Source organism: Polypterus senegalus, chromosome 4 (assembly GCF_016835505.1).
Source record: "Polypterus senegalus isolate Bchr_013 chromosome 4, ASM1683550v1, whole genome shotgun sequence".
Lineage (NCBI taxonomy): Eukaryota > Metazoa > Chordata > Cladistia > Polypteriformes > Polypteridae > Polypterus > Polypterus senegalus.
The window spans coordinates 125,179,969-125,203,977 of record NC_053157.1 but is presented as its reverse complement, the minus strand read 5'-3'; the positions used below and the strand labels follow the sequence as shown (position 1 = coordinate 125,203,977).

Sequence of the window (24,009 nt, the reverse complement as noted above, 5' to 3'; positions counted from 1 at the left end):
CTTGAACGATAAAGATGCCACCATGCATGGAGCTTGCAACTCATCTGCAGGAATAAAGAAATTGGAAGGGGCAGTTGCATCCAAGGAGATAACGGGGCAAGCAGCTTTCTGTGTAGTTAGTTTTCCTGTGGAGAAAACACACAAATATGCACATTCATCCATTTTGGTGTGGCTTTGTGTGAAAATATGCCGTATGTCGCACTGTGTTCCTCCACAGTAATGTGAAGAAGACGTGTACATAGAATTGTTTTCACTTATGGGTTGGTATGGAAGAAATTTACCAGTACCCTTGACTGGGTGCCTCGATTCAAGCAATAAAACACAGGAGAAAAGCATCAATCAGTCTACTTTATTATGTATGCCTTGCAAAAGGTAACCCTTACAGGAGTACAAACAGCTTATTACCAAGTATTACAAAGGAGGAGTCGGCATTGCGCTCTATTTATGTACTTCATTGAGTAGATCACAGTTCCAAGGAATCCATTGCATAATAAGAAAACTTTTAACATGATTGGTTACATTCAGTTGCCAACAGGATGTGACAAAACTTTGATCTGATTGACAGTTCAGTTAACTTAGGAGTATGTGACTTTTTTTGATTTTTTTTTTTTTTAAAGTGCACAATGTGCATGGGATTACACGTCCATTTCCTTCTCAATCTTTTGTGTGACAATGTGCTTCTGTGGAGTAAGTTCTCCCTTTTGAATTTGATTTTTGATTCAGTATTTGGCTTCCAAGCTTCTTTCATTTTTGACTTTTGGTTTTGACCATCGATTTGCCGTTTCACTCTGTTCTTTTTCCTGATCTTGACTCTTTAATTTTTTGGTCTGACTGCCCTTTTTTACAGTCAGTATACCAAGTCAGGTTCTTGACTAATGCCCAGTGTTTCTGGAATAGGCTCTGGCCCATTTTTACCCTAAACCCACGTAGAAAGTAAATGGTGTAAAGGCTGTCATAGCCCATGCTCAAATGGTATTGTCTTATATGGCATCATGGATGAAAGGCCAGTTGGAAAACAATATAGTAGTGAGGATAATCATGGCTTAATTAGGAATCTCTCCAAAAGTTAAAGCAATGAATAAACAGTACGATAAAAACTCCAGGTCAATAGATTTTAGCAGCCAGTAAATGTTACATGTGTTGTTCATACTCCTGCAGGATAGCCTAACCCTTGTCACAACAAGAATACCAAGGAGCCACAAAAAGGTTTGGGGTAGCCACCGCTCCGTATATTGCAGGTCATTGAAACACAGAAAAGTAACTGGTATTATGGAGTTCAAAAACAGAACTGATGCACAGGTAGAAAATGGTGGTATTTAAGGAGAGACAGAGGAATTTACATCATCGGGGCCGGAACCAGAAGTGGCATCATCAGGGCTGGAGTGGAAAGTGGCATCATCAGGCCCATTAACGGAAGTGATGTCATCGGGGTTAGAAATGGAAGTGGCATCATTGTTCCCAGAACCTGAAGTAATGTCATTGGGGCCAGGTGGAATTTCCTGAGAATGGTCTGCTGTAAAAGAAGAGAAAGGGTTAATGCACTCCGCCCAGAGGTTCGCCACAGACTTTCCCTCATTCAAGCCCTTTAGCTGCCTCCCATGTGCATGTGTGTGACACCCTTTAACAGGTTTTTAGACTTGTGGAGATACCTAGGAGCTCTGAAAGTACTGTTTCAGCAATTTCATAGGGTCACATCTTGCCTGAGGACCATTATTGCCTACAGAAGTATTCCCAGGGCCTGACTTTAATCTTTATCAATGATGGAGTAGGGTATGGAATGCATAGATTTGGAAGCCATCTCTGAGGTTATTTAGGTGTTATGAATATAGTTTCCTCCATTGCAAAGTAGGCATAAGGCCTCCAAAACAAACTAGGAAGCAAGATGCAACCCTACCTGGTCTGCCCAGCAGAGTCAACCTCAGCTTCAGCCCAACCTCAAAGCAACCTGCTGACTTCAGCTTGAGCAGGCCCAAAAATGAGGAGCTGGCAAAACATTTTAAAAATGTTCAAAATCAGTGTTGAAAAATGTGAATGACAAATGCAACCATCAACCTTTGTCATGCATAAACAGGGCACGCAACGAATCTTTATGAAAATGAGATTTATTAACACAAATACGAAGAGCAGCTCAAAATAACAAAAAGAGGCACACAGGAGTTGCCTAAATTGCAATCCAAAAGCAAATAAAGTCCCAAAACACAGTCCAATCAGAATCCTTTAAATGAAATACAGAGATCACAAATAACCAGAAAATCCAACTATATACTGTAATACTTGCACAACTCCAACAGTAACCAAAATGGTTCCCATTCTCAAACTTTTGGACTCACTTAAATTGTTTGAAGGAGGACAACCAAGTGGTGATATCAGGGTGGTCCTGCCCTTTGGGGCTCCACCCATGAAGAACAAGTAACATCAGTACTGTTAAAGAGGGATTCTCCTTCTAGGGAGCAAGAGTACCCAGAGTTGTAGAAAGAAGAAAGTGAGGATCGAGCAGGTGCTGAGTAATTTAATAGTGGTCAAGTTGGCTGGCCATCCCATAGGACTAAAGACAGATACTCCTATATAAAGGTAGGCCCAGAGTGGCTCTAGTTTGTGTTATGTTTTTGTGTTGCATGTGTTTATGTTTCCTTATTCATTTACCCCAAGTGTCCTTCTTTTAACACGAGTCTCTTCAATTATTATTAAGTTTGGATTGCTCAGGCCTCAGTGCATAAACATCAGAATGCCTAATAACATCAGTAACAAACTACAAGGAAACTAATTTAGGGATCTACGTGAGAAATAGTGCACTAATATGATGTGGGATCAGACTGGAAATGTTTGACAAATGACAGGAGACCGTTCAGTCCATCTAGCTTGTTTGCCAACCTTGCAATTTTAGTATAGTTGAATCAGGATCAATACAGCTGGGATAAAAGATTACTATTTGAGAATAACATTTAATTTATAGCCTATTAAAACACAAAAAAGGAAAAGGTAAAGTTTTTAATTAAGATTTAAAAGTGACCACTGATGGAACATCAAAAACAAATGTAGTGAGAGAATTTCAAAAAGAAAGGAGCCAGAGTATTGGACATTGAATCATTTAAATAATTTAGCCATCAGACAACAAGAATGACAGGTAATCTGCTTTATAAGTGGCTAGAACATGGTTTAACTTAAAAAATGTTGTAATCAGACCAGTGTGAGGCAGTAACCAAGCTCGAAACTGTTCTTGGGTTTCTGTAGCAGGGAGGTGGTGTTACTGTGCCACCCAATTCAGAAAGTCTGTGATACTTTTATAATTGTATTGCATGTTAAATACAAAAGATGTATATTTTGATAGATATTTTAAAGTGACATGCAAAATGCTGTCTGATTGGGATAAACATATTTTTTACTTAATTAGATAAGTAAAACGTTAGGTAATGTAAGTCAGGGATAGACTGGCTTCCCGAATGGAATGGCTGGACTCTTGCCTGGCTTGAAGGCCAGTATAACAGATGAAGAGAGACTGGATAGACATCCTGGTATTCCCATTCTTGGGCAGGATAGCAAAGTGGAAGGACAGGTTGGGACCTCCTATCAGGGCTATTTACTCCCCCAGTGCACTAGGTGGCAAAGCCCCTTTACTGGATTACCTATGTACAAACCTGTGGGGCAGCCTGGGAATTATAGTGGGTGCTTCAGGTGCCACCAGTGAGAGATTTCCAGAGTAAATGTATCTTTTTTTCGAGGTGCTTGACCTTGAAGTGGTTCTGCTGTGTCACATCATGGCATTGGAAAAACCTCATTCTGGAAATCGGAGTCGGGTGATGAGGAGAGCAAAGATAAATTGAGGAGGTTTGAAGAAAGGATGACAGAAAAGGATAAGATTTCTCTGTTGTGTGCCTCCTGTGAAGAAGTCTGTAAAGCTATTACATCAAAAAAAAAAAAGGTTTAATTAAATAGGGACTCGTGTGTTTGTAGCTGGGTCACATAGTGGCTACAATGATCAGAACTTTATCGATCCTCCTTTTTCTTCTTCCTCTTCATCTCTTTCCACTTCTATGTGGAGTCCTGATATCAACCGTCCCCAAAAAGCTCAGTCCTGCATCTGCTCCTCTGCAGTCAGACACTTTTCCTTCAAATCTTCGTTTACTTTATCCATCAACTTCCACTTTGACCAGCCTCACTTTTCCTTCGCTGTACTTTGATTTCATCATTCTTTTGCTGATACCAAAGGTTCTTTATCTAGTACAAGGTCACGCAAGCTGCACCCCACCTAAGCATCATTTGACACTAGGCAGGGACAAGTCCTAGGTGGGATGACAAGCCAGTACAGGGCACTGCACAAACACATCCATATTAAGCCAGTTATGAGCTGTCAATTAACCTAACGACATGATAGGGAAGTGCAAAGGGTCAATGCGAAACGTTCATGCATTGAAGTTTAAGCCCACAGTGTGATTCAGTATCCCTGAGCATTATTTTTTTTTGCATTTATTACTACAACATAAAACTGGATAGATATAGTATAAAGGGGTGGAAAAAAAAATCACACTATTGTAGGCATTTTAAATGAAATCGTGCAGCAGTGTGACCACTTATAAATGTGGGAAAAGTAATGAGATTTTGATTAGACATACTATTACGTCACTTGCTCATTGTATTCTTACCAACATTGTAGAATCTGTTTCAAGAGGCAAAAAAAATTTGTGACCTTGAGAAAACGAATGGAAGGGCGCAGTTTGTATAAATAACGTTAGGCGAATGGAGTGCACCCCGAGTGTAGCGCCGCACCTTATCTCTGAGCATGCAGCCTTCAGGGATTATTAGTCAAATTCTTAGCCACATGCCTTTGCGCTTTGTTCATTTTTGTTTTTATCATTACAGGTATGGATACTTATCTTTGCTTTGTGGCAGATGAGAGGAGTTTAAGGGAACAGTCTGCAGAGTGAAGTGAAATTTGGATGCTATTTTATAAATTTCATTCTGGTACAAAGAAAGTAATACGTGAGCTCTAAATATATATTTAAACTAAAGTACTCAGTATACTTTCCTCAGATTCTGTTTTCAGTTAGCATCCTTTAGATATTCTTGCACTTTTCAGTCATCTTTGTGTGTGTTTTCTATTTTTTTAAAGCCATTCCAGTACTGCAAAACAACACAACCTACTATGAGAAATATTCTCTCAACAAAGAGTGACTAGCTCAACCTCACACAGTGAGGCAGCGGTGGGATTTGAAGCTGCAACCTTGTCATATCAAAGACGGCTTAGCAGTGCTTAGACGGAACTGGCTGCCATTTGACTCTTCTTGTTTTTATCTTTTACGCCGGCACAAGCCTAACATGCTAGGTCTTTTTTTATTCTCCCCATGGTGTAATTTTTGATTGCTTTGTGAAGTTGGTAAACAGTAAACACTTAAATAATAACAGACATCTGAATAAGATACCGTATTTGTTGTGTTCTGTTTTAAATGTGTTTCCTTTAAATTGCTTCTGTGCTAAATACCAAAAAATGCATAGCAGGTATTCTTCTATTTTAGAGCAATAATAGTTAATCATGTAGTGTTTATTTTAATTTATTTTAATATTGAGACTTTAATGGTTTTTTTTGGAGGAATGGTGGCGCAGCAATAGCGCTGCTGCCTCGCAGTTAGGAGCCCCGGGAACGCTTCCCAAGTCCTCCCTGCGTGGAATTTGCATGTTCTCCCCGTCTCTGCGTGGGTTTCTTCCTCACCACAGTCCAAAGACATGCAGGTTAGGTGCATTGCCGATTCTAAATTGTGCTTGGTGTGGGTGTGCGCACCCTGTGGGGGGCTAGCGCCCTGCCCAGGGTTTGTTTCCTGCCTTGCGCCCTGTGTTGGCTGGGATTGGCTCCAGCACACACCTGTGACCCTGTAATTGGGATATAGCGGGTTGGATAATGGATAGATGGATCTTTTTTTGTCTAGTGGTTTTGAGTAATATCAGAGTCCTGGGTTCAGCTTTCTGTATGATGCTTGCACCTTCTGTCCTTTGCAACTCAGAGCACTCCAATTTCTCCTTGAATTCCAAAGACTTGCAGGTTAAGTTAACTGAAGTCTCTGAGTTGATGTGCTGTCTGTGAGTGTTGGAAGGCTTGGTTCCTACCCTCTGCATGCCATGTTGCCAAGTAAAGATTTGACTATTTGTACCCTTGTAATAAAAAAATGGGCTCGGGAAACAGACGGAGGAATATTTGTCTAAACAAAATGCATTGAGGGTTGAATTTAAAGCCTAATTAAATTTCAGTGAAAAGTAATAAGATAACCAACGGCAAAGTTCTTGTCTAAATGGAATCCCTAATCATGAAGTCCCACTGGAATAATTAGATTCATTGTAATTTGCCCTCAAAATGTCCTTTAACAGTGCATGCTGTCGAGTTGCATTGTGTATAGTCAAGGCGCTATCATATATAGGTTCCCCAAATGGGCCTGTCAGACTCAGACCCAGGGGCCCAAAGTTCAAGGTGGACCCTCATGAAAATAAAACCAACAGAAGCTTTTGTAAAGTAGGACAACTAATTTATTATTATTGTCTGCTTCTTCTCTTGTTGTGTTTTCTTCTTAGCCCTAGAGATGGGTTTTGGCCTATATTGGTCAGTTGAGTTAGAATATTAAACAGAAATGTTGAATGATAAAACATTTTTATTTAAAGCAGTGCAGAATTTATTATGTATACCTCACTGCCAGCTACAGCGCTGCATATTTAGAACATAGCTTGTGAGTATCAGCAGCTGCAGTCCTGAACGTTGCATGTCAGCAAATACCAACAGTGCACAGTTCGCTCAGCTTTAGCGAGGACAGGCTTGACTCAGAGGAATCAGCAACTGATTTTTATGATATATTTTGGGGAAGGAAGGCATGTAAATATTGATCATATGGTTGCTTAGTTTGTGTTATTGTGATATGTTCTCTATTTGTTCTTTCTTATTAAATGTTTACAGGCTGTTGTGGTTTCCTCCAATTAACAGGCTCTTCATGTAATCCCACTGCAAATTATTGTTGTGTAAATTGTACGGTATGTGCTGTCTAGTCAGTTAGTATAATGAAGTTATTAAATTCTGTCCTATAAACACAAACAAACATAGGCATTTGATTACATAAGCATGTTTATTTGATTTGGTCTGGCTAGTGGCAGTGGTTGTAGTAGAGGGAACCAATGTTTTGTCAGGCCCACAGGCCCATGGACTTGGCATCGGTGTTTAGTTTTTGTGTGCTTGTTTTTTGGTGTTATGAATGGAGATTCCTTCAGGGCAAAACAGGAGTGAGGCCTCCAAAACAAGAAAGCAACATAGAAACCTACCTGATCTGCCCAGCACAGACAACCTCATCTTCAGTCAGACCCCAAGACAACCTGCTTGCTTAGCAGGAGCAGCCCCAAAAATGAGAAGTTGGCAAAAAATCTGTAAAAAATTCAAAATCAGTATTAAAAACCCCACCAAGAGTGGGATATCCATCAGCCTTTTCTTAAGCATAAATAAGACAAGCATAGGATGTTACAAAGAATAGACCAAAATAGGCTGCCTAAAGGCCAATCCTAAAGCAGATAAAGTCCCAAACCACAGCTTAGTAATCAGAATGCTTTAAATGAAAGACAGAGATCAGAAATAACCAGAAACTTCAACCACAAACAGCAATACTTAAAACAACAATGGTTCCCACTCTCAGGCTTTTGCACTCATTTTAATTAGTCTGAAGGAGGGCCCATGATTGGCAAAATCAGGGTGGCCCCTCCCCTCGGGGCCCCATTCACAAAGTACAAGGAACATCAGTATTTTTAAAGAGACAGATCATATTTGCAGTATCACATACAAAACCAACAGAAAATAATAACTCAAAATTAACAAAAACAACAATAAAACATAAACTCTACATAATTTTAACCTACTCCATAAAGTGTGGCTGTATAGTTTGCTGGTAGTAATAATATTTTAAATTCAGAATTGCATGAGGAGGAAGAGTATGTACATTGACACTTGTTGCCTGTCTTGTCACTTCCATTCTGATTCAGGTGATGTTATTGCTAAGAATAATAGGCCTGGGTGTCTTTTGTAGAGATGATGGCCAAGGTCAGCACAGAAATGCTCCTTGATTTTTTTGTCAACAGTGACAGTTATTGACTGTTCCCCAGTTACATGATGTTTTATCTCCCCATTCGTTTTCTACAAAGATTCTTAAGAGGTTCACTGATTTCAGCTGGGGATTCAAAGATTTTGGTGGTGAAAGTCTATGGAATATGTGCATTATTTCTTTCCTCAAGATGGCAATGTCACTATCATATCAAATGTATGTCAATTCGGTGTTCACTGTCATGGATTGTCCATGACGAACATGATGTTCCAAATTTAATTAAGCATCAGTATTTGTTATATTGGGTGCTTCAGGTGATAATCTAATCGGTGGTGGTGGTTGTGGATCCTTTGTGTTACCACTTCTCCAAAGGCATTAAGAAGATTGGAACTAGTAAAAAGTACTTAATCACAGTCACAGTCAACAAAATGTACCCTTTTTGTTCCTCTAAAACATTTATGTGCCACATCATTATGCACAAATGCAGTCATAGTAGGTACCAGTGTGTGACCCCTCAGCTTAAAAAAATCTGTAATCGTCAGCTTTCCTATGAAAAATAATGTAACATGACCATGATCAAAGATGATATGGGGTTTAATAATGTTATAGACTAATGGATCTACCAGAAAACTGTGATTGGTTTTTGAGATTTTTGACTGACAGGGACATATTCCCAGGGTGTTGTAATTGGGTTACATGGTTACAGAAATCATCAGAGAAAACAAATCCTAACTTCCAGACAAACACAATGGTAGACATTGACGAGGGAGATATGTAGTACAACTGGACTATGAGCAATTAATGCAGCTTGTTCAGAATCTAACAATTTGTGTTTCACCATCCAACTCCTCATCACTTTCTAAGGCAGAGTATAAAGGTTAGCTATAAAATAGAGACCAGGGCTTCAAACGTGAATGTTCCTTCTGTTAAACACTGTTTTTTGCTGCTATCATGCAGTCCCTGAGAAATGGCAATCTTTTTGCTTAAAATTATAATCTTCTCTTTAGCAACCATAAAGGGATACAATGTCAGTAAAGCACTAGAGCAGTGGTTCTCAAACTGTGGGGTGGGCCCCATAGGGGGGCAGTAACAAAAAGGGGGGCGCGAAGATGTAAAACAAAGAAAACAAGAATGAAAAATATGAAAAATACATCTATTGAAACCAAAACAAATGAACTTAAACTACATTCTGAAACTAGAAAAATAAATACAGTGAACCCTCGTTTATCACAGTTAATCCGTTCCATACTCTACCGTGATAAATGAATTTTCGCGAAGTAGGATTCTTTATTTATCAATCGAATATTTTCGCAGTTAGAGTATAGAAAACCTGTTTAGGACCTTCTAAATACGTTTTTTAACATTATTACAGCCCTCTAGACATGAAATATCACCCTTTAGTCACCATTACTCTTGTATTACCCAATATATTAGACAAAATAAGAGAAAATAAGACATATTAGACGTTACAAATATCATTTTACTAGGCGCCTTTTAAGGCGACCGACTTTTATCCTGAATTTTTGTGCGTTCCATGTGTACATCAGGCATGTAAGTGTAAGGAATGAAAACATCAAAGTGCTCATTCATAACATCTCCCAAAAACCTAATTTTTTTTTTATCCCCTCAAGTGCCTGTTCAAAGTCGTACAATGTCAGCCCGAATCTATAACGCTAAAGACGGAGTTTCATGCACTAAATAAGCTATAGATGAGGATAAGCAAGCACGATCTCCCCTCATATTTACTACGCGGTGAGGCATTTGTACTCCATCAACATTAATTATTTCCAGAGACATAATTTTGTCTATTTTTCCAGCGCATCGCGCACAAAAGCAAGGGAACGATGAGAGCATCAGATCTCTGCTCACATCGCGTTGCTTCGTACCTCAAGTCGCAAGTAGTAAGTCTGTAATAAGTGGAATACCGCTACGCTTTGCACTCACGGGACGGAAGGACAATCCCGAACGCTTTTATATAGTAGATTATTGTACTGTACATTTAATTGCACACAAACACACACAGTTCTTACACACAACCACTAACCTATGAAGGCACGACCTCAGTAGGAGAGTCTTCAGAGGTGGTGCAGTATCTTCAGCAGGTGCGTTGTTGTCTTCTTCCGCTGAAGGAGTACTAGGAGTAGGCAGTAGGTGTCTGGGTATGCGGCTGAAGAACATCTTGATAGGCAATTGCTGGCGCGGTCTTCTCATATGCGTGAGGAGGCTTTGGTAGGGTAGTGCAATCTTTAATCATATCCAAGAGTTTCACCTTCTCCTGGATAGTAAGCATCTTCCTCCAGCGCTTAGTTTTATTGTCAGAAGGCTTAGAAAAAGCAGCACGTTTAGGAGCCATCGTAGGCCTTAGATAAAAGTTCTGAGAAAGCGCATGTGTAGTGACGTTAAGCGTGTATGAGAAAAAAATCTCGATAGAGTGAAGCCGCAAAAGTCAAAGCGTGATATAGTGAGGGATCACTGTATAGAGTTAGATAAATGTCGATAAAAGTTAAGTAGGTGTAATAAAATATGCATGTGTTATATATCATTAATTAAAAAAGAACAAATTGGTATAAGTGGGCTCTTTTCAAAAAAAACATTAGGGGGGTGCGATTAAAACTTTTATGAAAACTCGGGTCACAAATACTTAAAGGTTGAGAAACACTGCACTAGAGAAGAATGGTGCATTTAGTGTGACTGACTTAACATTTCACATTAAATTCACTGAAAATCATCAGAACAACAGACTCTGGTTCAGTTTAGTGAAGGCAGGAAAAGATCAATCCACTTGTCCATGCTAAATTCCACAAACCTTACATGTGCGTCCAAGTGTTGCTTGTGATAAATCATCTCTTTTGGTTTGTTACGTTCCCTCTGAAAAATGTGCTCAAGTGTATATGGTTCCATCTTCTCTGCTGGACCATTTCAACGTGTACAGCTGTTTATTTTGTCTCAAAACACAGAGCCACATTTGCTATTTAACATGTTCATGCACGCAGGAGTTTGGCTCTTAATCAACTAGTCACTTAAGGATCCAATAAAAGTACTTGAGTCACTTCCACAGCAAGTAAACTGCCTTCTTTCTAGTAAATGTAATCACTCTGATCTACGCCAAGACGGAAGTGAGTGTTCTGATGCCAAATCTTCTCTTAAATTTGATGCTCATTTTATGTTTACCACAATAACTGAAGGGTCAACTACATCAATTCTGTGTGATATATATTGTAAGCTGCCATCCTTACAAATCTGGTTACAATCTATGAAATCTGAAGCACTGCTTTGTGGCTGTCATTCAGCAATCAGTGTGAAAGAACTGATTCAGTGTCCTTCATACCTTGAATGAGCTGAGGTAACAGTTAAAGAGAAAAAAGAAGGAAAAGCAAAGTTAGAAAACAAGGACTTGGATATTTCTGAAGTAGGTGAAGTACACAAAAACTGCCTAAATATATGAGGTGCCACATGAAACCTCACCCATATAACATGGACTATAACCAGTCACCTAAAATAGAAGCACAGACAAAACCAGACAGACAATTCTGCAGATAAATGGAAGCTTTTGTTGGGTCTGGAAACATGAATGTGATCAATAGCAGGAGCTGGGCAGCATTTTGTGTGTAAACACATTTCCTTCATTGCATTTAGAGGATGATTGATTCAAGAGGATTGCTTTTTTTGTTAACCACCTAAATCTGTGCTTATTTGTGGAAGCTGTCAAATATGGCTTAAGTTTTTATATGTATAGTTTCCTCCTTTCCTTCTCTCTTTCTGTCTTTCTGTTATGACAATAGCTATACTTGTGTTACAATGTGTTCTACTTTTTAAATGTGTAAGACTCTCTTTTGTCAGGCTCAAAAACACAATATATGTTCAGATTTTTGAGATGCAATCAATAGCTAAATAGTACAGACCTTCCCCTTCTCTCTCTTCACACATCAAGGCCCACTGAAGCCATATTTTAAAGATGGCATTTAGCAGTCCTGGGCAGTTTTAGCAGTTCACATTGATGAGGTCTGCAAGAAGACTGAACTCCCTCCCACGCAGAATATCCACAGCATCAGGCCCCGCAGGCACTCTGAAGGAGCTCTACATGTGCAGTAAAACCCTAAAGCCCTGCAATGGTTTCCTTTTTCATTTACTGCGTTTGGTCTAAAGAGAGTCACCTTTAATAAAAAAAAGCCTGCCCTTTTTTGCTTTATTTATTTTGCTTTTTTTTGGTGCTGCTGTGTAATTACACACGTTGCAAGCCACTGTGACTAAATCAATTAAATTCCACCTTTTATCAAACTCTCTCCCTCTTCACCCAAGGGTCACGTAGGTGCAAACGGACTTCATCTTATCAGCTTTATTCAGACTCATAACCTACGGGGTATATCTGAAAGACTGTGTTTTAGTATATTGTTTAGAGACAGATATTTAAAATGAAAGAAAATAGAACTGAGCCGCATAATGCTGCATTGGTTAGTGTTGAGTCTTCACAGCTTTGAGGACCTGAATTCAAAATCTGTTTGTGTGAAGTTTGCATGTTCTCCTACATTCCAAAGATGTGATTGTTAAAGTAATTGGTGCAAAAATCATCCTGTGTGAGTGTGATGTCCTGTCCTGCTCTTTAACTGTACAGAAAACTGAATAATTTGCCTATAGGTTCTCAGCAATAGTGGATACAGCAATAGAGAGGACTAACATTACATGCAACTGTCTATGGACAGACTTAGAGACATTTACCAGGGAACATTGGTATTATTAATCAGGGAATTGTGTTATTTGTTTAATCTGTGAACTTTTAAAAAATAGAAAAAATGCATATTTTTATGGAATATGTTCTCAGATAAATTAGAAACACATAACAGTTAAAAAATATAGTAATTTTGCTTGTACATCATAAGGCTCTGGCCTCCTGCAATCTAGTAATTGGATTAAACAGATTTGAAAATGGATGGATATATGAATAAATGTATAAACTCAATGGTCACTTTATTAAATATATTGTCAGCATCTTAACATCAGCAAAACCAAGAAACTGGTTATTGACTTTCATTGTACCAAAGAGCCTCTATATCCGGTCACTATTCAAGGAGGGGTGGTCCACTCCTACAAGTACTTGGGGGTCCACATTAATGATAGGGTGAAATGGTCTCGGAACACAAAGGAACTGTATAAGAAAGGGCAGAGAATGCTATTTTACCTTAGGAGACTGTGTACCTTTAATGTGGGAAATGACATCCTTTACACCTTTTATAACTCTGTGATAGTTAGTCTGATTTTCTATGCTGCGGTGTTCTGGGCTGTTAGCATCAGTTCAAGAGAGGCCCACCAAATTACCTGACCAACAGGCTCATTTGACTACCCAGCAGTGTAGAGAATGTAAGGAGTATAAGCAATGACTCTTAAGGCAGTCCTACATTTCACAATGTCTACTTGGAGAGGATGTCAAACTCAATGACTGCCGTTGCTGATCTTGTTTCCCGAGGATGGCATATTACACAACTAGCATACAAAATGAATGACAAATTAGAAGCCTTTCCAGTACAGTTTCCAAAGTATTACTATCAAGGACTGCAAGAAACAGTCCTGTCTCCTTTACTCTTCACTCTGTACACCTCAGCCTATAAAAATAACACCAGGTTATACTCTCAGATGATTCTGCAGTTATGGGGTGCAGAAGGGGATAAGACATATTATAATAAAAAGGTCAGTTGGAGAACTTTGTTTATTGGTGCAAAGAGAATTGTCTGCAACTTAACATCAGCAAGACCAAGGACTTGTTATTGACTTTCAACCCGCTAAAAAGCCTCTATGTCCGGTCACTACTCACGGATTGGATGTTGTGGTGATGCAGCCCTTCAAGTACAACAATGGCAGGTTGGACTGGTCTTGTAACACAGAGAAACTACATAAGAAAGAGCAGAGCAGCCTCTTTTTCCTTAGAAGACTGTAGTCTTTTAATGTGGAAAGTGACATTCTTTACATCTTCTATGACAGTGCAATCATCTGTTATGTGGTGTGGTGTTCTGGATTGGTAACATCACTTCAAGAGAGGCCCACTGAATCAACAAGCTAATTAAAAAGACAAATAAAGATCTATCATCTATCTATCTATCTATCTATCTATCTCCTCCTCTCCAAATAGCTAATGATTTTGCTATCTACTGTATATCTCGGTAAACAGCATGTACAGGTTTGGCTGTTGTTCAAACAACAGTATGGGCAAGATGCATGGTCTAAGCAAGAGTGTGATTGTTGGTGCCAGACATAGTTACCTTTTTGTTTTTAGATTTTCACACACTACAGTCTCTACATTGTACAAAGAGTAATGTGATAAACACAAATATCTAGAAAGAGGATGCTCTGGGTGCAGAAACACCTTGTCCAAGTTTACAGAAGGGCAGCAAAGACTGAAATAACAGCTCTTTACAATAGTGCTGAAAAGAATGGTATCTTGGAATGCATCATGTGTTGAACTTTGAAGCAGATGAGCTACAGCAGAAGAAGACTACAGGAGCATTCACTTCTGACACGTACAAACAAGAAGATGAGGTAACAGTGGGCACATGAACACCAAAACTGAATGACTGAAGAACTGAAAAATGCCACCTGCTCTATTTTTTGTAAATGACAACAACCCAATATTCCATGCTGCCTTTATCACCATTGTAGGTTGGCGGTGGTGGTGATGGTAGCTGTAATATAGTTATATTTTTTACACACATTTAGGTCTTCTTATACAAGTTGGATGTTCTGTAGTTAGTTTTAGGATTCATTTATTAAATAATACATTTATTTCCATTACTGGTCTATTTTAATTTACCACACCAACATTTTGAAATGACTGCAGAATGTGTCATATAAATAAGGCAACCTAAACACTCATCCATATCCCTCAGCGTATACTTCAAATTTATTTAACTTCAAAGTGCTATTTTCATTTTCAAGTAGACCCTAGTGGCAGGGTTTTTATTTCAGTTCTTGTTACAACTTCTTTTTGACATTGTACTACAGTTTCATCTTGCCCTTTCAATTCCTGTTCATCTAATTCTTGTTTCTGAGACGCCATTCTGTTTAACTACACTTCTTGGTTTGGAAGTAATCTTTTAGCTCATTTCTTAATCACAATAATTCTCTGACATCTTATGTGTCAGTAAGTGTAGTTTAATGATGTATGGAATGTTTTCTTGGTAACATTAGTAATCTTAATTTTGTGAATTTTAGTTTGTATATCATTTTCCTCATTTTATTCATTGACCTTTTTCCACATTTCTGAATATGAAGATTGTTCTATTTTTTGCTATGGAGCTGCATTAGGGTGTGATACACATTAATAATCATTTATTTTAATTCTACCATAACACCATTTTGTTTTTGTTACAGGTACCAACTTTATGTGCAAGGATGTGTCTGCAGGCTACTAAGTAACTGCACCCAGAAGTCATATTGAGCGATGGCATGGGAGAAACGATATTTAACCTGGCTACTCAGTACATTCACAGAAAGTTGATGACTTTGTCTGCTATTAAAAGTGTTTCAGGTGGCATATTATTTGGCTACAAACTTATACCTGTTTCCCGACTTTGACTTTTGTTCTCATTTTGGCTTTAGATGTTTTTAGGTTTTCTTTCCTTTGTCACACACATGTGAATAGGAGGCAGCTGAAGGGCTTGGAGATGAATGGTAATACATCTGCCCAGGGGGTTGCAGGGTGTACTAACGCTCTTTCTAAGTTCCCTGCAGACCTTTCCCGGGAAATACTTCCGGTCCCAGCTGCAAGGATGACATCACTTGCGGTCCTGGCGCCGAGGACGATATCAATTCCGGCCCTGAGGACGACATCACTTCCCCCAGACTTCCTGTAAAGCCTCACACCTTTTCACTGGAATTCAGTTCTGTTTTGGACTCGGTCTTGTAAACTTGACTAAAACTAAAAAGCATTTACTTTTGCAACCAGGATACTGAATTATACGGGTGGCTGCCCCAAACCTTGCTATGTCTCTTGTCCCTTCTTATTACACCTTGTTTTAGCAATGATCTTCCTTTAACTGATTCCCCTTCAGATCTGTTCTCAATTTTTCTTGGTGGTTTTACATTTTTTTAACTTTTCGGCAGAATACCAATTGAGCATTTTTGATCTCCCTTTCTTTAATGCTATAGTTTACACTTTAACAAATGGATGTGTCCAGCAGGATAATGCAAAGCAAACACCTGTTTAAGCTGGTTACAGTGACAGTGACTAACTCCAATGGTCTACACAATCTCCAGATCTCAGTCCAATGCAGTACCTTTGGAATGAGTTCAAATGGTAGATTCACAGCATCAATGTGTGGCTCAAATATCTGTTGGTACTGTCAGCAGCATAGAACAAAATGTGCAGAGAATGCTACAGTCAACTCATTCAGCTATGTTATAACAAATTTAGGGTGTTCTGATGACAAAAGTGGGGTCCTCCTCAGAGGTAGATGGGTGTACCTAATAAAAAAAAAAAATATATATATATATATATATATATATATATATATATATATACATACACACACACACACACCCACACATATACAGTATACATATATATACTATATATATATATATATATATAGGCACACATACAGCATAGTATACAGACATGTTTGTCAGTGCCTACATATAACATACATGTACGTTTGTTTTTTTAATGTGATGGTTTAAGGAAAAGTCTACACATGTGTCTAATACATAAAAATATATGTATAAACTGGTGTATATTAGTATTCAGTTCATTTTTGTAAAATAGGCTACATTTGGGTTTTCTTTGCACTCATACAATCCTGGGTCATAGTATAGCAAGCTCCATTAAAGGCATTCTTCAGAGCAGCAGATGCTTTAGTAAAAGCTGGATTAATTATAAATTCTGCTGCTGTCCCACGGATGCCTCATACTGCAGCAGTGGCTCCTTTGTTTCGTCGACGGTACAAGTTTGCCATCTGCCGGAGTAAACGCAGTAAAGCCTCTGAATGACATAAACATTAAAAAGCAGGTTTTCAACCTCTTGTAATGAAGACATGAGCCTCTTCTAGAGTAATTACAGCATTGGTTTTGTTGGCCATTTACTTGGTTTATTGTAAAATTTTGCTTTTGCTTTGTTGCAGCACAGAGCTGGATGGGTGTGAAACTGTTAAGGACAGATAGTTCTGTTTATCTCTCTTTCATAAGTGTAACCTGTAAAATTCAGCACATACAGTAACACTCATTAAAACAGATTTGAATAATAAAATTATCAACATAATAAGCCAGGTGTTTTTACATTTTGTACCTTGAAAGTTTTCAGTGAGATTTTTTTTTTTTTTGCAATGACAAAACATTCCAATTTGTAAAATTGCTTTGCATGTTTTTGAGAACAGCTAGGAGGAAAATAAGTTGTTCTGGGGTCGGACCAATTTTACCTCTGCCCGCTTCAGCATTATTCCTAATAACACTCCACAGATCAAATAACCCAGTAAAGTGTACACATGGCGTACTTCAATTGTGGCTTCCTTTACTATCAAATTATCATGATTTTACACAAGTGCCTCAGATGTCTGCTTGCAGAAGTGATAATGCTGACCTGTAGACATTTTTTGTTGTTGCATAACCAAAATACTAAATTAGATGGCTTGCATGCATTAAACATAAGCTGAATTCTTTGGCCTTTGCATGACACAAAATGCTTATGCAGTGATGGCGTTGCCCGAGGTAAAGGCATTCTTTGTGCACTACTGTAAATTCCCTCTTAGAAATTCTCATTTTGTTAAATGCCTTGTATTCTGCTAACGTGCAACTTTCTCGTTATGTGCCTTGAAGACAGCATCATTCGCTTTGGATGGAGTGGATTTTCTGTCTGTCAATTTTGTTGTAAGATCATAGGGAGATAACAAACGACTGCTGCATCAAGATTTGTTCTAAATTAGTCACAACCACTTACATCTGGTAGGGTAAACAAAAGCTATTGCATGTGGTTTTTTTTTTTTTAATATTTTTATTTTTATTAATTTTATTACAATTCATACAAAGCAATCAAGTTTTTACAAAAAGAAGAATTGAGTTAAGAACAGATCGATCCCCACCCCTGAGAGAGAGAGCAAGCCAAACGGCGTAAAATTTAAGGCTTGTAAACATACCTAAATTAATAAATTCTCTGTGCTTTATAAACTTATTTTAAAATATTGCTGATTAGATCCTGCCATGTTTTGAAAAAAGTCTGTACGGATCCTTTAACTGAGTATTTGATTTTTTCCAATTTTAAATAATATAACACATCAGTTTCCCACTGACTTAAAAGAGGAGAGTTTGGGTTCTTCCAGTTTATCAGAATACGTCTGCGTGCCAAAAGTGTAGTGAATGCAATCACAATTTGTTTATCTTTCTCCACCTTAAACCCATCTGGAAGAACCCCAAACACAGCTGTTAATGGGTTAGGAGGGATTGTGAGTCCAAGGCTATCTGAAAGGTAATTAAAAATTTTTGTCCAGAATGACGTTAATTTGGTGCAGGCCCAGAACATGTGACCCAGTGAGGCTGGGGCTTGGTTGTAACGTTCGCAGGTTGGATCCTGCCCATTGCATGTGGTTAATTAAATCAAATTTTCATTTTTTTGTATGTAAACAAAAATATTAATTAAACTTGCAATGATACTGTATTTATTGGATTTGTACTGTTGCTGTCTTATGGTATCTTAAAGAGCCTAACACGGAATAGCATTGTTCCTGCCGAGTGAAGTAAAAATTAAGAAAACCTATGATTGGGAGCAGACTTTTTTTCAAATAGTGCATTTAAAATTTGAACATCTTGTCTAAGCATTTACAGATGCATACATCTACTTCCATGCACAAACACACACACGTGTGTCTAAATACATTAATTGCTTTATAATTACTGTGCAGTCAAGCTGTATTTTACATACTGTAAAACCTTTCACAATAAAAGACCATCTTTATACATGTATTTACATAACAACATTCTTAAACTTGTTTAATCTTAGTCTGGGACACTCAGGGCTTATGAATATTTGCAATATGCATAGATACTTGAAAACATACACATATGTGAATGTGTACATCCAAACTTTTACTTGCCAAATGTTTCATTTTGTCTCCCAGGGCATTAAACACAGCTCAGCAACTAACTGTGCTGGGGTAGTTTTCACTTGCAGGACAAACTCGCTTTCACCCGCACAGCCACATTTATTTACACCAGGCTAATTTAGATATGCTAATTAAAAGAATTAACATGTGAAGAAACTAGGTCCTCAGGCAAACCCTCAAGGATATGGAGAAAACATGAAAACCCCATAAAGATAGTACTTGTGCTGGAACACCTCTGGTGTTATGAAACGGGAGAGATGGTAGGGGCAAGGGCAGTACAAAAGACCACAATTTACAGTAGCTGGGCACGTCTACATGCATACCAGTGTGAGAATTCGGTAAATACATACTGTACACCTATAATTGCTGCTTGTGTGCAGTACAACATGTTATATGTAATGGATCTTAAATAAAACCTTTCTAACACTAGAGGGTAGGAGAGAAAGAAGCCATGGGAGGTATCATTGGTGATTCCCCAGGCTGCTACACAGAATGTGAACCGCCAAATGTTAGGGATACCTGGAGAGATGGCTGCAAGCTAGGATAATGTTGCCTATTTAATGGCAGGAGAAACACCCAGTCATGAGAGGACAGCAACACACTACTGGAAGGAATGGATCATTTTATGACTTACTGGTGCTTTAGCCAAGTGTCTCTGTAATTAACACAGCAGTCTAGGATGTGTTTACAGTCGTCTACAACTAGAGTTTGGCTAAGTTGAGTCAGAAGAGAGTTTCAGGCAGTTTCCCTGGTTGGAGGAAGAACCTTGGATTGTGAGAGAGGGAAAGAGAGATAGAATGAAAGAGAAAGCTAAGAGGCACAAGGAAGAGAGTGTTAGTGTATCACCTTTGAGCTGTGACCCGACATTTGCGCAATAGACATATGAGCGTCGAAAAAATAGCGCAGATTAAAACACGGCGTCAAAATTGCGCCGACAAAATCGCACCGACAAAATCGCGAAAGTTTCATTAAATATGACTTACTAGTTTATTTTAGAAGTCAATATTATGAGACGCGGCATGCCATCAGATAGTCCTTAAGATCACGCCCTGCATATTTAGGAAGAATTGCAGCAAGACGTCTTGACAGTTGAGCGTATTTAGACTTGCTGGCTGCCTGACTGCTGGTAATGCCGCTTTGTATACGACGCGTTATGCCAACCCTCGACTGAGTTATTTGTTCACGGCATGCCATCAGCAGTTATAACAGTTATAACCTAGCACATAATGTGTACATAATGCGCATGTACGCGTCCCACTCTCTTGGCCTCTCTCACGATTTTGTCGGCGCGCATTTGTCAAAAACCAGTTAGCGGGTTTTTCAGCGCTTATTTGTCTGTCGCGATTTTGTCGGGGCGCATATGTCTATCGCGCTTTTGTCGGTGAACCCCTTTGAGCTGGCAGCCTGCCTGTGTTTTCTTGGTATTTATTTGCTGTTTGGATTTCCCTTTGTATAACTCTCCCTTGAGTCTCCTTGAATAATAGTGTCCTTTTAGAAATAGGCAATTGCAGGCAAAAATAACCTGTGGTAATCAGAGGGTCACATTAATATTCCAGTGATGTACTTTGGTATGATAAAATATGCAATAAATTACCTATGTACAATGCTATCACTTAGGGTATGCATGACTTAAGTAGAGGAATCATATCATACATGGATGTGCATTTTTCAGTCAAAAGTCATGCCATCTTGTATTCCTAATCAGCATTCTATTGTGATTTGGAGACTCACTTGAACATGACAGAAAAGAGGTGTGATACTTCCAATATGAGACACAAAGTAGGCCAGGAACTTCACTGGTCTGTCCAGAAGAGAGTCATCTCATGTCAGCTATCTCCAACTATCATCTGCAGGCTTCAGCTTAAGTAGGCCCTAAAAAGTGGAGCTGGCTTTTTAAAGCTCAAAATGCCAAACTGTAAGTGCCAAAGTATACAAAACTGTCTTACAAAGAAGAGGAAATCATGAGGGATTTATTAATAAAAAAGGGGAAAGGACAAAGAAAAGTCAGAAGGAGTTGCCTAATAGCCCAATCCAAATAATGCAATCCATAAACACAAGCAAAAGTAATCACAAAAACAGAATATAAGAAGAATATACTAGACAGATAGATAGATAGACAGATAGATAGATAGACAGATAGACAGATAGATAGATAGATAGATAGATAGATAGATAGATAGATAGATACTACTTATAATACAAGAAACTCTACAAACTCATTTCTCCACTGCAGGGGTTTGCTTTCTTCACTGAATATAACACCAGAAGGAGGACTGAGCAGCACTGATGTCAAGGTGGCCCCGCCTCCTGCAGTTCTACCCATGAAGCACAGAAAATGGCAGCACATTTAAAGAGGCAGAATACAAACAATAAATAAATCTAAGAGAAATAACATGAAACATGAAAATAATTATTTAAAATTAACTACTATGAAGCTGAAAATAGAAACAAACCAGGGAAAAACGTATTCACTACAAACAAATGTTTTCGTTTGAGGCATTTTCATTGTCCTGTTTGATTCTTTAAGTATATACAAATTTAGAAACCTGGAATTTAGATTTCGTTGCTTAGAATCAGAGCAGTGAAACAGCTAAACCAAATGCCACCTGCTAAAATGGCTATTCCAGCACGTGGTTTAAAGTAATTAAGAGCCATGAAGCAATTTGTTATGCCCCAGACCAGGGCTGCAGCTCCAGTTAGTTCAGAGCACTGAAAGCAGAAATAGGTCATTTTGAGAGTAAAGCATGTTAAAATAAAAGTTTATACTTAACATTTTGATTTTGATTTAATAACTTTGAACCTATTAATCAAGTAATGGGTACTGAGTGATTAAGAACATCAAAAAATGTTTAAAAATTTATATTTAGAGACCCTCCATTATTTTGATTTTAAGTCTCCACCAAACCTTATTTCATTCTACAAGTTTAAATTGGCTTTAAAAACATCTTTATGATACTGTTGTATGAAAGATACTGTAAGCGATAACCTTTTGTGCTCTGCCCTTATTAGACTTATTCTCACTCCCATATTATGCCAGCAATGCCATTTGATCTTGCAAACCTGCAGTTTCTGTTCGAACTCTTTACTTGCTAAAGGACACCGTCTGCCAAATACTGAAAACAAACAGGAAGGTCTAGATTTAGAAACAGACAGGATACTGCCCATGGGACAAGCACTGCTATGTGTTTGGAACAGCAGTGTCAGCAGTTTTGTTACTGACACCCCAAACATACTTGAGCAATTTGTAGTTTCAGTCTAGACAAAACTGATGTATCTACTCATTGATTAAGTAATGTATTCTGTTCAGCGGGATTTAATTGGACATGACTTTCTGAAATGACATTTGTGGAATCAAACCATGTAGATGAGGTGGCATTTGATGAACTGGCTTACTAACAGTTTAGAAAATATAAAGCTGCAATGCAAAACGTGAACACATAAGCGGTACACATAGCATACAAAAATGAACGCATAACATAAACTCCACTTTTCAGGTCACATTTTTATTCACATTTTCTTATAATCAAACCAAGTAGACATGAAGGGGCATAAAAATACCTTGCATTATTAAGATCATTTTTGTTTTTGTGTTCTGATGAAGTATTTACTTTACCTTTGAAAGAACAATTGTTATTCCTTTTGTATATCGATACTTTACATGACGTTTGACTGCGAACGGTTGTCAGTGACCTTTGTCGTCAGTGACCTTCGGGCTCCATTATAATCCTATAAATTTCCTCAGGGCATAAATCTCAAACTCTCCATCTGGTTCATGTAGTTTGCACTCATTTTTGCAAGACGTGTGTGCACAGACTTCTATAAGCTGAGAAAGTTAATCGCAGCTACTGAGATGTGACTTAGTTGTTACTGTGTCCTGCAGGGAGCGATTAGGAGGTTCACTGCTGAGAAATGCACCTTGGAACGCTAGTTCCATTTACAGTGTTGGCTCAAAGTCACAATATCAAAAAAACAACAATAAAAATCACAACCCAAATACCACAATTACAATCATCTCATATTAAACAATCATTCAGTGTACAATCCATGTCAGTCTAAACCTGGAAAACCCCATTGAAATTCAGCAGAATAAAAGCAGCTGCAGTGTTTAGACTGGCTTCCCATTGTCACACACGTGTGTTTAGGAGGCAACTAAAGGGCTTGAATACATGTAATTCCATGCCGGACCAGGGGGTGGCGAAGTGCACTAATTCTCTCCGTCGATCTCTTGCAGACCATTCTAGAGAAATCCCGCCTGGCTCTGGGGCAGCCAACGACGTCACTTCCGGTTCAGGTCGTGATGACATCACTTCCTTTAATGGCCTTTAAAGCTGCCATCTTGTTAATACTAAGTCAGTTCTGTTTTGGACTGAGTCGTGTGAACATGGACTTGATTCTGAATATGTTTTGTAGCCAGGAACAATTATACAGGTGGCTGCCCCAAACCTTTGCAATGTCTTGTGGTCATTATTGTTACACCATGCTCTCTTACTCCTTTAGCAGAGATCAGCTTGGTGCTTTGCTGGTTATCTTCTCCATATGCTGTCCAAGGGTGTAGAAGTTTGGAAGGTGTGCTACTATGGACGACTGCAAATCAAAAGTCCTCAGTGCCTGGGGTTTTCAAGTGCCCAGGTCTATTAATGACTTTTAGCACTTTAAAATTGGTTTATTGTGCAAAAACTCTATCTTTGTTTAGCTAAGAGAGTTGGCCTCTCGAAACATCTGGAAACAAAGTAATTTCTTATCGTTTCTCCCAGCAGAGCCCAAAAATAATTTTATTACAAACTATTACACCATAAAAGTAAAAATAAACACAAGCAAAGTTAATAAAATGAAAAGCAAGCAATGTAACTTCATAATAATAATAACTAGAAATA

At 38.4% G+C, this 24,009-nt stretch overlaps 1 long non-coding RNA gene across 2 annotated transcripts in view; it reads right to left on the bottom strand.

The window, feature by feature from the left end:
- Positions 1–334: 334 nt before the first annotated feature.
- The window catches only part of LOC120528605, a 60,477-nt gene continuing 36,802 nt past the window's right edge, over positions 335–24,009 (bottom strand). The window contains exons 1-3 of one of the 2 annotated variants that reach the window (XR_005633560.1): positions 10,102–10,143; positions 7,291–7,390; positions 335–1,513 (exon numbers count right to left, since the gene is read on the bottom strand). This is a non-coding gene — a long non-coding RNA (uncharacterized LOC120528605). Of the gene's footprint in view, positions 1,514–7,290; positions 7,391–10,101; positions 10,144–24,009 lie in introns of those variants that run through there. The other variant, XR_005633559.1, reaches the window with a different exon arrangement.